This window comes from Halyomorpha halys, unplaced genomic scaffold (genome assembly GCF_000696795.3).
Source record: "Halyomorpha halys isolate HHAL.00 unplaced genomic scaffold, Hhal_1.1 Scaffold487.1, whole genome shotgun sequence".
Classification (NCBI taxonomy): Eukaryota; Metazoa; Arthropoda; class Insecta; order Hemiptera; family Pentatomidae; genus Halyomorpha; species Halyomorpha halys.
The window spans coordinates 57,609-78,222 of NW_027111707.1; the positions used below are offsets into that span (position 1 = coordinate 57,609).

At 28.6% G+C, this 20,614-nt stretch overlaps 1 long non-coding RNA gene across 3 annotated transcripts in view; it reads left to right on the forward strand.

Moving 5' to 3' along the window:
* LOC136796310 (uncharacterized) overlaps positions 1-20,614 on the forward strand; it is a 204,720-nt gene that overhangs the window by 9,985 nt on the left and 174,121 nt on the right. For 2 of the 3 annotated variants that reach the window (XR_010844013.1, XR_010844015.1), the window contains exon 2: positions 11,465-11,506. This is a non-coding gene — a long non-coding RNA (uncharacterized lncRNA). Of the gene's footprint in view, positions 1-11,464; positions 11,513-20,614 lie in introns of all 3 variants that reach the window. The other variant, XR_010844014.1, reaches the window with a different exon arrangement.

A 20,614-nucleotide genomic window follows, 5' to 3' on the forward strand; every position in this document is an offset into this window, starting at 1 on the left:
GCTCTCACACTTTGGTTGCTCCTATCCACCCCAAGTCTATCAGCACATGGCGCGATTTCGGTTTCGTAACTGAATATAGACTGAAATAGAGCATCCGGAACATTCGACAGTCGCTGGGCAATGGACCAATGCTGTAGTGGAGCTTCCCATTGACAGCGGATCAGACCCAGTCCTCGATATCTCCTGGGTGCGTAAAAACCTTTCATAAAATGAATACTTTTTAAACTCAGTGCAACTAAAATGTACTTTACATAACTTTTTTCCTGTCTTTTGCTCGAAAATGAATATAGTAGATGAATAGACATATTTTTACTTAAAAATTAAAATAAAAATTCTTAGTTTTTAGTAGGATTATTTTTACTTACAATCGTATTTTAAAGGAATTTTTGAGCCCACCAAGACCATAAAGTCAATTTTACAAAGTTTGAAGTTTTTTTTCTCGACCAGCAATATGAGAATCAATGGACATAAAGGTTAGACATTGAGCAAGCTTTATGTATCATTTTATATAAAATTACCTTTTTCGCTATTGAGCTGCCGTTATTGTTTACAAGGTACTCAATTTGGTAAACAGGGGATCGAAACCATACAAAATAAATTTAAAAAATAAATAGATACACCCGTTCAAGAGATTTATTTTATAAATTGTATTGTACTTTTCTGCGTATTGATTAAATAAAATGAATTTTTATATTTTTTTTTAAAAAAGAAACATATATATAATATAGTATATATAATGATATGCATTATTTGTCTGAAACAAATTCTAAATTCTTCTCTGTTAATAACGATTTCCTATATAGTCAAAGAGGCCAAGGGGAGAAAAAAGTCAGTTATTTCACCCCAAGTTTAGATAACTTTAATAAAAACTACGTATAATTATTAGTTAAATTGATGAATCTGCCAATTATAGTAAGGCGAGATAAAAGATTGCAGTTGTGTCAAAAAAGTTCATTTGGAGATCCATATCTTTAAAAATTCTTACAGCACTAGGAAAACTAATAGGACATCATTTGAAAATTTAGTAAATTTACTTAAATATGAGATCTAACAGAGTTATTCGTGTTCAATAGTTCCCGAGAAAACAGTTTTTATAAAAGCAACATTTCATAAAAAATATCCTGAAAAGTCAGTAGTTGTGTATTTACTAAAGAAAATCTATATCTCTGGAGTCATGAGACTTGGAGATGTTTATTAGTACTCAAATTGATTTAACTAGTAGCTATTAGCTATTAGCTAGTTTAACATACTATAAAGTAGTTTGTGACATTTATCTTCGTAGGAGTACCATTCTTCATGAAATTGGCTAAAATAAATTGATTCTACTATTGATTCTATTATTACACCTACGAAGATAAACATCATAAACTACTTTATAGCACATTTAACTTGCTTTAATTTGAGTGCTAATAGATATCTGTACGTCAAATGGTTTTTTGAGATATAAATTTTTCAAAATAATTTCACTAACCACTGATCTGTACGGATAGTACGTCCCATACAACATTTTTATGAAATGTTGCTTTTTAAAAGCTATATCTCGAAAAATATTTAACGTAAATAACTTTATTAGGGCTCACATTTTAGCAAATTTACTGTTCTTTAAATGATGTTCTTTTCGGTTTTCTTGTGTTGTTCTTACTTTTTAAGATATAGAGCTCCGAATGAAAAATTAATTTTTTTTTTATCCCTTTGGAACAGCCGCCATTTTATTTTCCCCCTACCTATACCTGGCAAACTCATGAATTTTGACTATTAATTATTCATAGTTTTGATTAAATTAATCAAGAATTGGGGTGAGCTATCTGCCTTTTTTATCCTCTTGGGTTCTTGTACTTAAAGGTATGGAGCTCCAAATGAAAAATTATTTTTTTTAAAGTTTTGGAACAACCCCATTTTGTATTCCCTCCAACGATAATTGGCAGACTTGTCAATTTTGACTAGTAATTATACGCATTTTAATTTTCCTTAAAGTAATCATAAATTGGGGTGAAATAACTGTCTTTTTTTTCACCGGACTCTAGTACTAGTACGTGTATGTATTTTTTATCAAACTGTAAAATAAGAGCGGTTGATCGTTGCTATAAGAGATATTGGAAGCGGGTAATTGGCTCTAAGTGCTACTCTAATAAGCAGAGGTTAATTGGGAGTTTCACTTTTTTTAGTCAATTAACCGTATGTGAAAGTGAAAGTTGGTTTACCCCTTTTTACGGGCAATTGGTCATAGTATATCATAATGTTTGGGGTAATTGAAAGATGGGTAATAAAAAGTTAAATGCGTGGACAACCTATGTTTTTATGGAAAATCAATTTTGTCCATTCATTATAATTTAGAATCAGTCTTGTGGGAAGATAAGTCATAATTATGAATCATTAACTATACTAGTTATTGGCCATTTTGTTCATGTGTATATGAAATAAATTTAATTTCATAAATTTTAGTGATTGCTATTAAAGGCAATAATAACAAGTAAATAGGGAAAAGTGGGAGGGAAAAAAGTAATGTTCTTAGCTCCGATGAAAACATACAGTCTATAGTATATATAATGCATCCACTCTCAGTACTTTCCTTAAAAATTTGACACACACAAAAAAAAAAAAAAACTTAAACTTATAAAAAAATGTGTATGTTTAGTTTTATTATGATGAGAAGATAATTGACCCTGGATAGTATATATAAGAAGATGGTGGAGGGGGGGGGGATATAATACAAATAAGTTAAAATAACTTGTTTAATAGTGTCCACGTTCGGCCAGAATCTCTAGCCTTCTCATTAGGGCTGCTAGGAGGAAATCGGACAGCCCTTTATTTAGTTTTATTGTTTATTACCACTAGAACTTAGACCTTAAAAGTCCCACGGTTTTTTGCCTCAGGTTTACTTAAAAATTGAACTTTTTTTTTTTGTTGATAAGTATTACATTCTGCCGTAATCTTCGACAATTGTAATAAATTATCACATTCGTACCAAAATTTAAAAAAATAAATAACAATAATAATAAAAAAATATGTATATAAACCGAAAGGTAACTAATGTGAACATGATTAAACTATGTACAGGAAGAAATAAGGAGAAAATATTAGTAAATAAATAAAATAATAAGTAAAATTTAACATTACAATAAAATAAATTAAATTAAAATGAAATACGCAAAATTTTAATTAATGATATAGTTTTAAAATTTTATCTTGACTTGCTTCTATAGAAATATCATCATCAGAAATATGACCTGGGACTTTTTTTTAAGAATGAGTAATTATTTTAAATTAAGAATGACGGCAACCACTAAAATTGCGAAATAGAATTTTTGTATGGTTAGGTAACATTTTTTTTTTTTTTATCAAGAGGTATGCTCTTTTGTTCTGACATGTGTCCACTCTCACGACTTTCCTGATAGCCATTTTAAATTATTAGAAAATTATTAAATTAACTATATTTATTTATCGTAAAATATTAATTATATAGTGAGTGAATTTTAAAACATACAATAAGAAATTTGAATCAACACTATGCAGCAATTTTAAGTAAAATTAATTAATGAATAATATAGTTAATGTTTACAATTAAATTTTAATAATAAAAAAAGGAAGAATTTAGACCAAAATATAGTTTGTAATAAATCAATTATATTCCTGAGCTGACTGTAAGAAAGGTTAAACAGATTGTATGGTAAGAGAGTGACAATAGTGTTTAGTTAATCTATAATCAAAAGTTATAAAATTTAATAGAAAATTAACAAAATAAGTAATTAAACATAAACTAAGGCAAGTTGATTAACACACTGATATGACCCTTATAGTTTTATTGGGTGATTTGACTGAAATTAATGACCTGGCCAGATTAGCCTGCAAAAAGCTAATTTATCAGTAATAATTTTATTAGCAATAGATTGTCCTTGAGGATGACCAGGTTGGTCTAAACGTTAGATATTTAAAGAAAAAATAAAGACTGTTTTATACTTAACTTGGATACAAATTGTTTTTTTTAAACAGTAATAAATATTTTACTCGTTGTTAAATTGAAAAAAAAATAATAACTCTTCCTTTTATCAAGTATTTCTCAGAAAATCTTTTAACTAAGAATTCAGGAAGAAAGGATGTGACGTAAAGGAAAAAAATATTAGAAAAAACATCATGTATTGGAAAATGTTCAAGTGAGGGCCCATCCAAAAATCAGATCAGTACTTTTTTATTCAATTTTTTTGTCATAAAAATACTTACGTTATGATACTTAAAACCTGTATAATCCGATTAAAAGCTGGTCTTATTTATTTAAGATATCATTTGACAAATGAATCTTGACCAACTTGATGGAAATACAATCTAGGGTAGTTTTTCAGCTACTTAAATTAAGGATGACAGCAACGAAAAATATCGTGGAATAGAATTTTATATGGTTAAGTAACTTTTTTTTTTTCTCAAGTGGCATATTTTTTCGTTCTGTCATATTCTCATAAAAAAAAATTCAGATAAGTATTAAGAACGTACCAGAAATTCTGAGATGAATGCTTGTAACCCTCCAAAATGATATGATGCAAGGTTGAAATTTTTTTGGATTTCAAATGCACCATCCCTACAAATAAAGATAAGTAGATACATCTTGTCCATATTTGTGTCTAGTGTAGAATTTAAATTTTTAAATATATGCTGACTGTTCGTTTTAGCGGATGTCATTCTCTTGAACTCACCACCTTCTTTTATAACTTAACCGTCAATTAGTGAAGGCCACTCTCTTGTTTAGTCTGGTCAAATATTATGTTCCAAAATCAGTATTTGAACATTGTGGTCGGAACAAATGTTTAATCATCATTAAACATTTATATGTCGAATTAGTAGGTATACAATGGATGAAAAACGTATTATGGTCATTATCTGATCAGATTTCACTTTCTAAAATTAAAAATTATAAAAAGTCATAATTTCGAGCTAAGAAAATCCTATACTTACTTAGTAGGTCCCGAAAGGAGTATTTGTAATTGTGGTGTGAAAAAAATAAATAAATAATGTTAAAATGAGAGTGTAAAGAGTTAAGTGAGGGAGTAAGTAGTACCAAGAGCCCAGGAGAAGAAAAAAAGGGAGTTATTTCACTCCAATTTTTATTACTTAAATGAAAACAATGTATCACTACTAGTTAAAATTGACGAGTCTTCAAGTATACGTAGGGGAAATAAAAAATGGCGGCTGTTTCAAAACTTTAAAAATTAATTTTTCATTAGGAACTCTATATCTTTAAAATTACCGATAACAATAGAAAACCTTATCGATCATCTTTTAAAGTAGAGTAAACATGTAAAATATGAGCCATAATAGAGCTATTTAAGTTTAATAGTTCCCGAGATAATAGTTTCTTAAAAAGTAACATTTGATAATAAATGCACTGAAAAATCAGTAGATAGTGAATTTATATTAAGAAATCTATATCTCAAATACCATTCGACGTACAGATGTCGAATTAAAGCTGGTTTAATATTCTATAAAGCGGTTTATGACGTTTATCTCCAAAGACTCCTACTTCTGGATAACAATTTGACTTTTGACAAAAACTATCTCAGAAACCCTAAAGGCACAAATGTCTGCCAGCACTCAAATTAACGCTAGTTAAATTTACTATACAGAAGTTTATAACGTTTATCTTCATAAGAGTAGTAGTTTTTATGATATTTTCCAAAATAAATTCACAAAACGTTAATTTCAAGTTATTCCGATAAAACTTTTAAAAATGACTTAAAAACTACTTCTCCTACGAAAATAAACGCAACAAGTTTCTGTACGGTAAATTTAACTAGCTTTTATTTGAGTTATAGCAGACTCTTATGTTTTCTGAGATATATTTTTTTCATAAATTAAAATGTTTGTCGGAACAACTAGAAATCAACATTTTGTGAATTTAGTTTGTCGAATACCACTCCTATGAAGATAAATCTTATATACTACTTTATAGTACATTAAATTAGCTTTAATTAGTGTGCTAATAGACATCTGTATGTAGAATAGTTTTTGAGATTTAGTTTTATAGAAATAAATTCATCAACAACTGATTTTTCAGTGGATTTTTTATGAAATGTTCCAAGTTAAAAATCTATATCACGAGAACTATTTGACGTAAATAGCTCTATTAGGGCTGATGTTTTAGCAAATTTACTCTACTTTAAATGATCGCCTATTAGGTTTCCTAGTGTTGTTGGTATTTTTAAAGATATGGCTCCAAAAAAAATATTAATTATTTTTAACGTTTTGAAACAGCCGCCATTTTTTATTCCCACTACCTATATTTGGCAAACTCATCAATTTAAACTAGTAATTATACGAATTTTTCCTTAAAGTAATTAAAATTTGGGATGAAATAACTTACTTGTACCCGGCTCTTGTACTAAAAAGAAAAACGTCCGGACGCACAGTTTTTTTTTTTTTTTTATTGACTACATAAAATAATAAGAGTATTTTTTTAAATGGATATCCTCATGTAATTACTAACTTAATCAATTAGTAAATTACGGAGGGGGTCGGACATGGGGTGAAAAAATGATCTTTTTTAAATTTTTTTTTGTGCTTATAAGTAGTTAAAAAAAGTAATTTTTTAGTTAAAATATAGCCTTCTTAGTAGAACAAAAGGAGCAGAATGATGATTTTTTTCCAATGGCTGACCCTCACGTTAGAGATTTAAAATTAAATAGACTCATCATTCACACATTTTTTCAGATAATGTCCCATGAAATTGGGGAAAAAATATTGGCTAATGTATATAGGAATGTGCAAGAGTATGGACTTTCCTCGAGTTAGGAAATAACATTTCCTCACTAAATACTGAACCCAAGATACTTAGTAGCTAAGGTTTATAATTTAATTATTATAGGCAGATATTTGAACTATATTACTGTTATAATATTAAAGAAGTGCGAATAGTAGATTTTCGTCACTAAGATTATATTTTTCCCTTCCGTTTTATTGGATGACTAATTAAAAGAGCTCTCTAATAAGGAGGTTGTAGCTGACCGTAGATTTTATATGAGGAGAAGATGGACAAAGGCCGGAAATTCAGGTCGAAACTTCGGCACAAATAAATATGTTTTACTTACTGGTATATAGTTACTGACCGCACCCTACGGCCGTCTCCTCAAAAATAGACCTCATTAATCATTGACACTTAAAAAACAGGAAATAAAAATGCCAGGGCGGGAAATAAAAGTTGACACTCACAAAAGGCACTCCTCTGTATGGTACACCATCTGAATTCTCGTACAAATATTTTATCCCCCAGCACACATCGGTGGAGCTTAGCGCAAGTCACGTGTAGTGAGTCCACTCTCAAGAGTTTTCTTAAAGTATAATCAAATTTGGCAAAAACAAAAAACCAAAAAAAAAAAATAAACGCAAAACTCAAATATTCCAAAAAATAAAGAATGTTCAGTTCTATTGTTTAATACCACAAGAACTTCAAAAGACACACGTTTATGTTCACTGGAGAAGTTAGTGCGAGGATTTAAGCCTCAGGAATACTTAAGAATAAAACTATAAATTAAAAAAAAGTAAATAAAAACTAAAGATATATGACTAAAGAGACCAAATAAAATAAAAAGAAAAGAAAATTATAGAAATATGACCTGGTACATTTTTTTTCAAAATGAGAGGTAATTTTAAATTAAGAATGACGGCAACCACTAAAATTGCGAAATAGAAATTTTTTATGATTAAGTAACATATTTTTTTTCCGTTTATGTTCATTAGAGAAGTTAGTCTGGGGATTGAAGCCTCGGGTATACTTAAGAATAAAATTAAATATAAAAAAAAGTAAATAAAAACTAAAGATATATGACTCTAGTAAATAAATAAAATACTAAGTAAAATATAGTAAATTGTTAAATTATAATAAAATACGCAAAATTTTAACTAAACATATAGTTTTAAAATTTCATTTTGACTTGCTTATATAGAAATATCATCATCAGAAATATGACCTGAGCATTTTTTTCAGAATGAGTAATTATTTTTAATTAAGAATGACTTCAACCACTAAAATTGCGAAATAGAATCTTTTTATTGTTAGATAACATATATTTTTTTCGTTTATGTTAATTAGAGAGGTTAGTCTGAGGATTTAAGCCTCAGGTATAATTAAGAATCAAATTAAATATAAAAAAAAGTAAATAAAAACTAAAGATATATGACTCAAGAGACTAAATAAAATAAATAGAAAATAAAATGTCCATAATTTATAGAAATATGACCTGGTACATTTTTTTCAGAATGAGAGGTAATTTTAAATTAAGAATTACGCCAACCACAAAAATTGCGAAATAGAATTTTTTATGGTTAGGTAACATATTTTTTTTTTTTCAAGAGGTATGCTCTTTTGTTTTGACATGTGTCAACTCTCAGGACTTCCTTATTAGTCCTTTCAAATTATTCGATAAACAATAAAAATTGAGCGGCTTTCATGGAAATCTGCGCAGAAAACATTAAAAATGAAATTGTTACAAAATTCAATAAGACTTATATATGGTAATAGGAAAGTGACAAAATAGGTCATTAAATATAAGCTGATTAATACATTAATATGACCCCTATTGTTTTATTGTTCCATAGAGTAATTTGACTGAAATTAATGACCTGGGCAGAATAGCCCGCAAAAAGTTTTTAAATTGTTGGGTGTGAGGTGTAAATTTATATTTAATGTATGCTGATTTATTAGTAATTATGTCATTAGCAAAATATTGTCCTTGAGGAAGGTCAGGTTGGTCGAAACGATAGACATTTAAAGAAAAAATAAATAGTGTTTTGACATTTAACTTAGATACAATTTTTTTTTTAATGGTATTAAATATTTTACTTGTTAAATTAAAAATAAATAAAAATTCTTTCTTTCACCAAGTGTTTCTGAGAAAATCTTTTAACTAAGAATTCAGGAAGAAAGGATGTGACGTAAAGGGAAAAAAAGATTAGAAAAAACATTATGTATTGGAAAATGTTTAAGTGGGGGCCCATCCAAAAATCAGTTCAGTATTTTTTTGTATTCAATTTCCTTACGTTATGATACTTAAACCAGCAAAATCCGATTAAAAGGTGGTCTTATTTACTTAAGATATCGTTTGACATATGAATCTTGACTAACTTGATAGAAATACAACCTGGGGTGGTTTTTCAGAATGAGAGCTACTTTTAAATTAAGGATGACAGCAACGAAACATATCGCACAATAGAATTTTTTATGGTTTGGTAACATTTTTTTTTACTGTGGCTTATTGTTTCGTTCTTACATATTCTCAAAAAAAAGTTTCAAATTATTCGATAAACTAATAAAAATTGAGCCGCTTTATATATATATATGTTTTTTTTCGAGGATGTGCTGCATTTCAAAGTTACATTGAAGAGAAACCCTAAGAAAAGTTTTATAAAAATCGCTAAAACGGTTTTAGGACTACACTTTGTATAAAAAAAAATCTTTTTCTGTTATTGGGTCCAGAGTCCACATTTTTTTTTAATTTTCAAATTATGTAAGGAGGGACTGCAGAGGTGAGAAAAACATTTAAAACCAATAAAAACACTTGTTTTTAACGAAATTTTGTCTGAGATTTTTTATTTTATTTAATATCAGATCGGCCTGATGGTCCTTACATGGTTAATGTAAGAGGTACATTTTTTTTTTTTAACAATTAATTATGAGTGGTATAGTCTCATACAAAATACACCCCTAACTATAATATATTATGTTATAAATAGATATAAATAATAATTTTTAGTAAGTGAGCAAGTAATAAAGTAAAGTTAATAACAAAAAAAAGATGGCAATTTTATTATCACTGTTATATATATTAAGTATGAAAATGAAATGTTTGAATACGTATTAACTGTGTCTTTGTCTATACTCATGAAAACAGTAATTGTTGCAAGATTCTCTATCCCTGGATATATATAGCAACTTGAGTATTTAAAAGTTACGTGACAATAAGTTTTTCCTTTTCGAGATAATGGCTCCAGAGTCCTTTAACAACGATATCTTTTAAAGAAAATAAAAAATTAATTAAATGTTATACTACCATTCTGTTGGTAATAGAATATTTTTTTTTATTTGAAAACTTTCCTATCCACCTCTGAAAAGTATAGATTTTTTGACAAATTAAAAGTTTATTCCAAAAACTTTGGTTTATTTAAAATTTATATTTTCCCCTGACAAATTTGAGTTACAAACCGACCTTTTCAGTTTTGTCTGTATAAGATGTTGCCATAATAATTTTAAAATATCAACTTTTCAAAAGTGGATATATTGATATATTGATTTTGGATAGAAAACTCCTCATTTATAAAAAAAAATTTATCTAATCAGTGACATTTTTCCTATACATCATACACCCTGACTTTAATCTCAGATTTTTGTCCCTAAAACATTATATAAACCATTTTATTTTTAGCTAAATTTTATTTAAAATAGGATAAAATAACAATATAGTACAAAAATTACGAATAATCTCACTGGATAGATTTAGAGAATTTAACAATATATTTATATATGGCATTTAATTTGCACCTCCATCCTCATCCTATGACCTTCAAGACAGTGCAAAAGTATGTTATTTTCAGAGAAAGTTTAAATTACTGGGAAAATAAATAATTTTATTTTTATTTTATCTAATAAGGAGTATGACAAATATTAGCAGTGTAAAGAATGAAAGTAAGACATCGGAGACGAACTGGTTGGTACGTTCCTTTCTCCTTGTGGGTCAGAAGATAACCCAGGACTAACGGGATGTTTCGGAAACTGCTCCGCGGGAGTTCACAACTGGGTCAGCGGAGGAGTGGGAATTTCACTTCTCAACTTAATTTTTAAAATTCGCCTCAAGGACTTCAATTCATTAATTATACATTTTTATGAATTAACTAAAAATCTTATTAAAAAAAAACTTCAAGTTTGAAGTATCAGCTTAGGTTTTAAGTGCCCTCTTGACTCGTAGTTACTTTCGTTAAAGTAGCGAACTTTAATTTAAATACTTGCCTTTTTTTTTATAACTAATCACCTGTCCTATTTATTTCAGGGTTTTAAAAAAAAAAACTCTGGGGAACTATTGAACGTAAAAAGTTCTATTATGGCTCATATTTTAGCAGATTTTCCTTACTTTAAATGACGTTTTATTGCGTTTTCTAATATTGTTGGTAATTTTAAAGATATGGAGCTTTGAATGCAAAATTAATTTTTTTTAAACGCTTTGAAACAGCCGTCATTTTTTATTCCCACTAACTATACTTGGCATACTCATCAATTTTGACTGGTAATCATACACAGTTTTCATTATAGTAATCGGCCCGTCCTGTTGGTAATTTTCATACATTTTGATATTAATGAAAAATCATTCATTTTTATTTTTAGGTAAAAGCGTTAAAATTATATCATAAGTTTGCACTAGTATTATTTAGTCTTAATAATAATTTAGTAGATTTAGTGCTTTATTTATTTTTATAACAAATATTTTTCCAGTTTCTACTTCTGCGTTGCTTTGCGTTCTACCGTTCACTCAACGTCAACGTAAGTTTTTTTTTCACTTTAATTTTATTTCTCTTAATAATTTCTTACAAATTGTATTTTGATTAACAAATACAGTTGAAAATAATAAAGAATTTATTTTGAGGTGTAGATAGTTGATCGTAGATTAATAAGTAGAGATGGTCGGGGGAGATGCGGTCAGCAAAATAATATAACTTGAACGCTCTTACGTTTGCTGAATACACCCCCCGACCATTTCTCCACTTGAAGAATTTATTTGTATTTGTCACTTTCGAATAACATATTAGTTTTTCATTTCTTATTTTCATTAGAGGATGGAACAGTTTTATTCATATACGAAGACTACAGAGGTGAAGGGGTATAAGTGCGTTAAAAAAAAAAAAAAAAAGAGTTAAGTGCACGGTTGAACTAGAAATTTGCTGATCTACTAGGAATTAAAAATTTAGAAGATCATTCCTTAAAATGGGATGAGATTATGCTTAGTGAGGTAAGAACAGGCCATAGAATAACGAAATCTGGTCGCTGGTGGCGCACACCCTTTGTGATTGAGGTTGTTTATTAGTAAGCATCAATGTCAGCTTTATTAATAAGCACGAAAAGAGCTCTGATTTACTTTATTGTGTGTTGGCCTATTTTCACTCTTCTTGGTGTAATCTTACTTCAGTTCAGGGGTTCAGTACTTTGGAAAGAAGTACTGTTACTAGATCAACGGTTATGCAAGGAGGTGAATTGGTCAGATTAAGCTCGTCCCCCGGATTTTTATCCAATTAAGGTTACTTAATTTATGAGGCTGGATGGACCCCAGGAGGGCTCCTTAACCCACAGGGTTGATTTACTGCTATTGTGTAATAGAAAACAATTTTTTGCCCGGCCGAATTCTAATCATGATTCTTGAAGCTTGTAGCATCGTGCCTTACCACTGTGCCACCGCACTCCTTAACGAATTAACATTTTAAATAAATAAAAATATAAACAAGTAATTAAAAAGTATTGGTTATTTATTATTCAATATTCTATAGTTTCAAATTTCCTTTGAACTCTATTTCCTTGTACTTTTGCAATCAAGACCTGGCTAAGTCTTAAGTTTCACTGAGCAAAAATTATCATTTTGATAAAAAATGTACTTGTCAATGTGCAATGTAAGAGTTGAGCGATGCTTTACAATGACTTTAAAAAGTTGATTGTTCATTACAATGAACGATGCTTGATCGCTTATAATTAAGTGGTTGATGCATTTATATAACATTTCGTAGGTGGGAATGATGCAATAGGAAATATTCAATTTGTGGGATATAGAGTGCTTTGCCGTTAATCAATGCTGACAATAATCCATCCTAGATATGAAAATTTAAATTATTTATAATATTACAAATTCCTTCGTTGATAATATTAAAATATATCTATCTACTTTACCTTTGTTCCGTGGTACGGTAGGGTCTACATTAAAACGGATGCTGCTCAAAGCTACCTAAAAATCAGCTGCCCTATAACTCACTTGGGAGTTAATAATCATTGCGCAACGACGACTCTTGGATAAATATACTATTACTCTAATAGTCAGTTCATACAAATATACTTTAGACCCAGAGAAGCATTATCCAGATATGATGGAACGGTACTGGAAGATTGTTTCCATTTTTTGGCATATTGTCCCGCGAATCATGAGAAAGGAATCCGATACATGCCGAAACTAAACAATATTAACCGAAAGCAGTTGTATTTCTTTTTGTACCCTCAGGATTAGATCTTAAACTTTTTATATATGTAACACAAAACCTTTTTCTTAAAACTGGATATCTATCGTCACAATAGGATATAAAGTTTTTGTTTTGTTTTTTATTTTATTAAATATAAAGTGACGTTTTTGTTTTATTCTGACGAATGAAGTTAGCCCAGCTTGGATATATTGTTTGTTATTAGTTTATATAAACGATCTTTAACTCACTATATTTATAAAATTACTACAATTGATTATTTATTTCATGTATTTTACAGGCTCTCTCTTGCCCCATAATCAAATAAATATATTATAATTATTACTTTAGCATTGTCATATTATTAGCAGTATTTAGAAACATTTGGTCTGATATACACCTGGCTCTTGATCAGATATTGTAACTTCTAGAACTGGCTAGTGCCCTGTTAAGTTCACTTTTCACCGCAATGAAGCAGAAAATTTACTTTCTCCTTTCTTTTATATTGCAATTGAATAGAGAAATTCGCTTGGCACTTCCCCGATGTAGACTGTTGCGAGCAAATGAACTGTGACGTTGTCCATCCGGCTGGATTAGCTCAAACGCCGTATCTCTGCTTTATGTAAACCTCTTGGATTTCCTGCAACAAGTACCTGTCATTTTTTTTTCTCCCCTCACTGTCGAGATGTAAGGGACGTTTCATGGCTGATATGGAGAACCTTGAAATTAGTTATAAATTACTGCAGTGTTTTAGGGTACAACTTAAATTAATGTAATAAGAATACAGTATTCTCTGGTTTTGTGACACTTGTCTAAAGCATTCCAAAGCCCAAGTTATAGAAGTCTGCGAACCACTAATTTGAAATTGAACCATATGCAGGCAACTCCCACTCCCGACCAGGGGCAAAGGGGGTTTCCCTCGGAAAATATTTGAAACTTAAGTGGCATAAAAGTGCATTTTGAGTCAGCTTTATTGTACATCTACGTCTTAAAACATTTCAGCTTGCATATCATCAAGGAAGAAAATAAGTTAACATAGAAGAAAGTTTTAATAATAAATCTTCAAAAAATACTTTCTGCGATAACCTTGACCGTAGACCATCGGTTGGCTACCTCTGGTCTAAAATGAAAAATGAGAATACTGCTTAAGGAAGATTTTAATAGCAAAGAAAATATATATAAATTTTTGCTTTTAAAATATTTGTACAATGGGAGTGAAGAAAACAATATTACAGATTAAATGATAATAATTAAGAAAACAAAACAATATATTCTGAGGCTGGCTGAATACACCGAACGTCGGGAGAAACTTCATAATTGAAAAAAAAGAAGAAAGGAACGTTCGATAGTGGAATATTTTTATTTTTTATCACTGTGTAGTATTGGTAAAGATACTCTTTATTTACTGATTTTATTATTATATTTTTATTACTGAATTTTTATAAACAGAACAAAAAACTGTACACTTTCAGCCCCCGACCAATTCATTATTGGTCACCTGTATCATTGGTTCTGGAGGTATAGATTTTTTTTTTAAACTAACGTATACAGTTTCTTGAACAACCGTTGTACTAGGGGTGATTTGTCCAAGATCGCGCTCAACCGCCATGTGTTTTCCCCAATTTAGGATGCTCACTTTATAGAGGCTAGGTATGCCCCAGAAGAACTGAAGCGAGGGTTCACTCACAGCTAAAGAACAGAATAAATTATTTTCTGAAGCCGAATTAGAATTCAGACCCGTAAGGTTGTAACCCAGACCCTTTATCACTAAGCTACCTCGGGCCATCTATCTTTTTAATTCGTTAGATCAGTTTTTAAACGAAATAATCGCTTAAACAAATGTATCTATTACTAGTATCGATGGGAACTGAAATCTTTGGTTTTTATTATTTAATGTTGAAAACATTTTAATTAAGAAACCGATTTTTTTCTTCTTTTGTACATCTCTGATGATGGCTATTGTATAAACTGAGTCCTTGAAATTTTTCAATAAATACTTTTACTACTGAAGGTGATATTAATTAGTGTGAACACATAATAATAATGACTTCACAACATAAATAGTGATTGCTAATAATAGTAAATAGTATATTAATTTAATTATTATTATTTATTTTAGTAGGATAAGGTTGTAAAGTTCTTGGATATTGTGGACAGAGGAAACAGATTAAATAAATTATTACAGAAAATATGAATACATAAGTATAAAAATAATTAAAATAAAATATAATATTTACAAAAATCTCTCTAGCATATAAAAAAGTTTTTAGTGATCAGGGTTTAATATTTTATTTTACATGCAAAGTGAGATAATAAAAATGGGTTGGAAAAAATTGAGTTTTCATTTGATCGAGTTGATTTATTTCATTAAGTTATAATTTGTAATATGGGGGCTGTTCGGCTGTCCGGCTAACAGGGGTTGTACTCCCCTAATATGTAAAAAGATTGAATTTATAAAATATAAATAACAATAAAAAAATAATAATATTATTTGAGGACTGGCGCTTAAAGTGACGAAGCGCCTGCTGCAGTTTTGAAAACGATAATATGAAAAGTTCAACAATGTCATATTACTCTTCTTCTTTATATTCGATGAACTTTGAAACTGTCCTAAGGTTCATCAAACCACGATTTTACAAACAGCACTGAAAACTGGAAAACAAGGTATTTTAGCATGATAAGATAGTCGAGATTGGTTAGACAAAATGCTGATAGTTACAACATAAATCATCAAAACTAAAGAAAATACTTTATAAGCTCACAAGAAAGGAATGTTTCAGCCAACGATATCTTACTTTAACTTTAAAACTGAAAAAATTAAAATAATTGACTTTTACCAGCCTTTTGTTGGATGTAGCAGCAGCCCAGGAATACTTCACGATTAACAACACAGAAAACATAATTTTTCCTACTCTACTCCAATAATTAATCTTAAAGAATGAATTTTAAAAAAAAGAAAGGAAGGATGCAGATAGCTGACTGTATGAAGTAGGTTGTAGGAAGATAGAATGTGGTCGATAAAGGTATCAAAATAGTAAAAGAAAACTATTTATTATTAACCAACTTCGTCAGGGCTAAATGAAAAAGCAAGATACAAACATTACAGTACAAGAGCCGGGAAGAACAAAAGACAGTTATTTCACCCCAATTTTTGATCACTTTAATGAAAACTATGTATAGTTACTAATCAAAACTGATGAGTCTGCCAAGTAAAGGTAGAAGGAATAAAAAATGGCGGCTGTTCAAAAACCTTCATTCAGAGCTCTATATCTTATAAGCTACCAATTACACTAGAAAATTTAAAAGAACATTATTTAAAGAAGAGTAAATTTTGTGAAATACTAGCCCTAATAGAGCTATTTACATCAAATAGTTCTCGAGATATAGCTTTTTAAAAAGCAATATTTCTTAAAAAGATTAATAGTTAATTAATTTATTTTGAGAAGTCTATATCTCAGGAACTAAGTGACGTATAGATGTCTGTTAGCACTCAAATTAAAATTAGTTTAATGTACTATAAAGTAGTTCATGACTTTACTTAGGAATAGTAGTTTTCATGATATTTGCTAAAATAAATTGATTTATAGTTGTTCGGCAATACTTTTTATTGAAAAACATTATTTCAGAAACCATTGGACGTACAGATGTCTGCCAGCAATCAAATTAAAGCTATTTAAATTTACGATAAAATGATTTATAATGTTTATCTTTGTAGGAGTAGAAGTTTTTATGATATTTGACAAAAGAAATTCACATAATATTAATTTCTAGTTGTTCATATAAAATGTTTGATTTTAGAAAAAATATATCTCTAGATCCATAAGGTGCACATGTCTGCCAGCACTCAAAATAAAGGAAATTTAACTCACTAGTAGTTTATGACTCTTATCTTCGTAGGGGTAGTAATTTTTATGATATTCATGTATGAATATAAATTTGGCAAATGAAAATTTGTCCGAACAACTTAACTCAATTTATTTCAGCAAATATCATGAAAAATACTACTCCTGAAATGATAAACGTCATAAAATACTTTCTAACCCACTAAACTAGCTTTAATTTGAATGCTAATAGACATCTGTACGTCAAATGTTTTTTGAGACATATATTTTTCAAAATAAATTCACTTCCATACAACATTTTTATGAAAGTTGCTTTTTAGAAAGCTATATCTCGAGAAGTATTGGACGTAAATATCTCTATTAGTGCTTACATTTTATCATTATATTATATTTATCATTTATCATTTATCATTATATTTTACATTATATTTATATGAATATAAAGTTGACAAATGAAAATTGGTCCGAACAACTTAACTCAATTTATTTTAGCAAATATCATGAAAAATACTACTCCTACGAAGAAAAATGTCATAAACTAATTTATAGCCCATTAAACTGGCTTTAATTTAAATCCTAATATACATCTGGACATTAAATGGTTTTTGAGATATAGATTTTTCAAAATAAATTCTGAGTACTGATCTTTCAGTACGTTCTGTACAACATTTTTATGGAAATGTTGCTTTTTAAAAAGCTATAGTTCGAGAATTATTGGACCTAAATAACTCTTTTAGACTTACTAATTTAGACTAGTAATTATGCAATGTTCTCATTAAATTAATCAAAAATTGGGGTGAAATAACTGCCTTTTTTTCTCCTCTTGTGCTCTTGTACTATTATGTCTCATTTTGTGATATCTTCAGAATACTTTTTTTTTATATATTTTATACTCATAACAATTTTTTTTAAATGTTTTTTATTTTAATGTTTTGTCAATTCTATAATGTTTGTATCTTGTTTTTCCATTGAACCCTGACGAAGCCCTACTAAGTGGAGTGAAACGTTGGTTAACGATAACTTTTTTTTCTGGACTATGATTTTTTTTTATTGAAGGCTCCTTATGATATTTCATGATTGTTTTCTTCAGAAACAGCATACCACATCCAATTATCCATCTTCATTCAAGTTAGATCATGTTGAATTTTGTATAAATACGAATATTTCAGGACGTGTTAAAAAGTTCCTGAATCAATTTCCTTAAATATTAGTTAATGTAGAAAAGATTTTGCCCTTGGCCAATTTGCCAAGGGGCAAATGTTAATGGTTAAATTCTTTCAATGACAAATTGCGGTATACACTGAAGCATATTTATTACTAATGCCTTTGAAACGGTCTGCGGTTTCGAAAATTTCTTTTGAGTTATTTTCGCATTATGTTCTGAAAATAATTTGGTATCTATGCTATTTGTTCCTTTATAGAACGATCATAAAAAAAATAAGAATTAAATTGACTCTTTATATTTTATATAAATATGAAATATTTTATTTTAACCAGTTAGCCAGGTCTAACATTTTAAGTATTATTATGAAATATGTGCATAAACAAAAAATAAAAAAGGATAGCAGAAAAAAAAATTATTTTTAATATAATTCAATTTTCAATTTTAAAAATAGCTATGACTCATATCACAAAAAAATCAATGAGTAAAGATATGATTAAAAAGTACTTTACAGATCGGTTTAATTGCCTCTAAAAAAATGATATCATAACTTCGCATTTGTCGTTGATTAAAACCAACTCTAAAACAATAATCAAGAGTACGGCTCAACCCGTTCAGATGGACCACGGGCGCTTTGGAACAAGGAGTTTATCACAACAAATAAGGGTTTATTTATTTTTATTTTTTATGCGTTTTCAGATATTATTAAGGCACACTTTAGTTATATAATAATAACGATTTAAATTTTATTCACGAAATAGAAAAAAAAAAACCTTTATAAATCTAAAGAGTTTTCTAAAGTCTCCATATTAAAAATTATTAATTTACCACCGTTTCTCCTCCCCTCCTCACCACTTCCGATTCAACTCGCATCATGAAATCAATTTACTCCTACATAATTTTTTTATTTTTATTAAATTATATAAGTAAATAAATAGATATATGCATTCATTTATAAATGTATTATTCCTATATTTATACAAATCGTTATTAGCATTGTATATTATAATTTAATCATAGTTTTTTATTTTATATTTTCTTGATTATGAACTATGAAATACTTAATAATTTTATTTGTAGAAATAAACCGGTGGTGGTCAAAAAGTAAAAAAAAAAAAAAAAAAAAAAAAAAGCGGAAAACACCGTTTATTAGTAACCGACGTTTCGCCACATTTTACAGAGCTTCATCAGGGTTTGTACCTGAAGAACTTTATCTTCAGAACTCGTTGATAAATGACTCAGGTACGTTGATCGTAATAACCATGATCATTGTTAATATTCACCTACTTAATATCGTTGGCTAATTAATTATTGAATGAAGTTTAATTTAGAATTTTAAATCAATGATGTAATTATCTTTGGCATACTCTGGCCTTCGTCCTATTTAGCTAATCGTGGGTCTACTTCAAGGTGTGATATCAAGAAGCCTACGCGTATATCACAACTCTTTAAGTTTAGTAATATAAAATATAATTTTTTTTTAATTTAGGCCAAAGATATCATAATATCATAAATGTATTACAATATAATTTTCCTTTTTTGAGGAGTGAGAGTGACTGAGTGAGTGAGTGAGAGAGAGAGAGAGAGGGAGATAGATTTAATATATTAGGATTCTATAATAAGTTTTTAGTAGCGCTATTAATTAAAATTATTATATTTTTAAGAGTTTTCAATTACTACATATTCGAAAACTTATTGATAGACCTTCTAAATTTTCTTTGTATTATATATATATAGTGTCCGAGTTCTGACTTCATTGTAATTTTAACGCTGATTTGGATATGTACATGGACAGAAAGAAAAAAAGTGCAATTTAAAAGGCAAAAAATTGTTTAAAAAATGAAAAAATAAGCTTTTTAATAAAATAAAAAAATAGGTCTTATATTTATTTTGGAAAATGTAAAAATGATTTTCAATTTAAAATTACCTATTTCCGCTAATTAACAATGATAAGAATTTGATAATGGGCAGAGGGGCTCGAAACGTTGCTCAGATGTTTTAAAGAATAAAGGAAGATATAAATAATCCTGAATAGAAATATAATAAAGTTTTAACAAATAAAACCCTTTGGAACTTTGTTTGTAGGATTACTACTAATTATTTATATTTATATATTACTATTATATATTATAAATTTACTGTACTACGCCTATACATTATAGCAATTTAAAAAACCCATGTATGGATATTAGCATGATACTTGTTTTGTTTTTTTTTATTTTTTACAATTTGAGTTTTAATAAAAAAAATACGTGAGTTAAATTACATCAATTATACATTTTTTGAGTTCTCTACATAATTTTATTTTATTTTTTTATTTCAGTAATTTATTTATTAATAAATATTACAATCTCCCATAACATTGTTTAACAATAGGAGATAGTGATAACTGATCACATTCATACTAAAATAAATTAGATGAAAA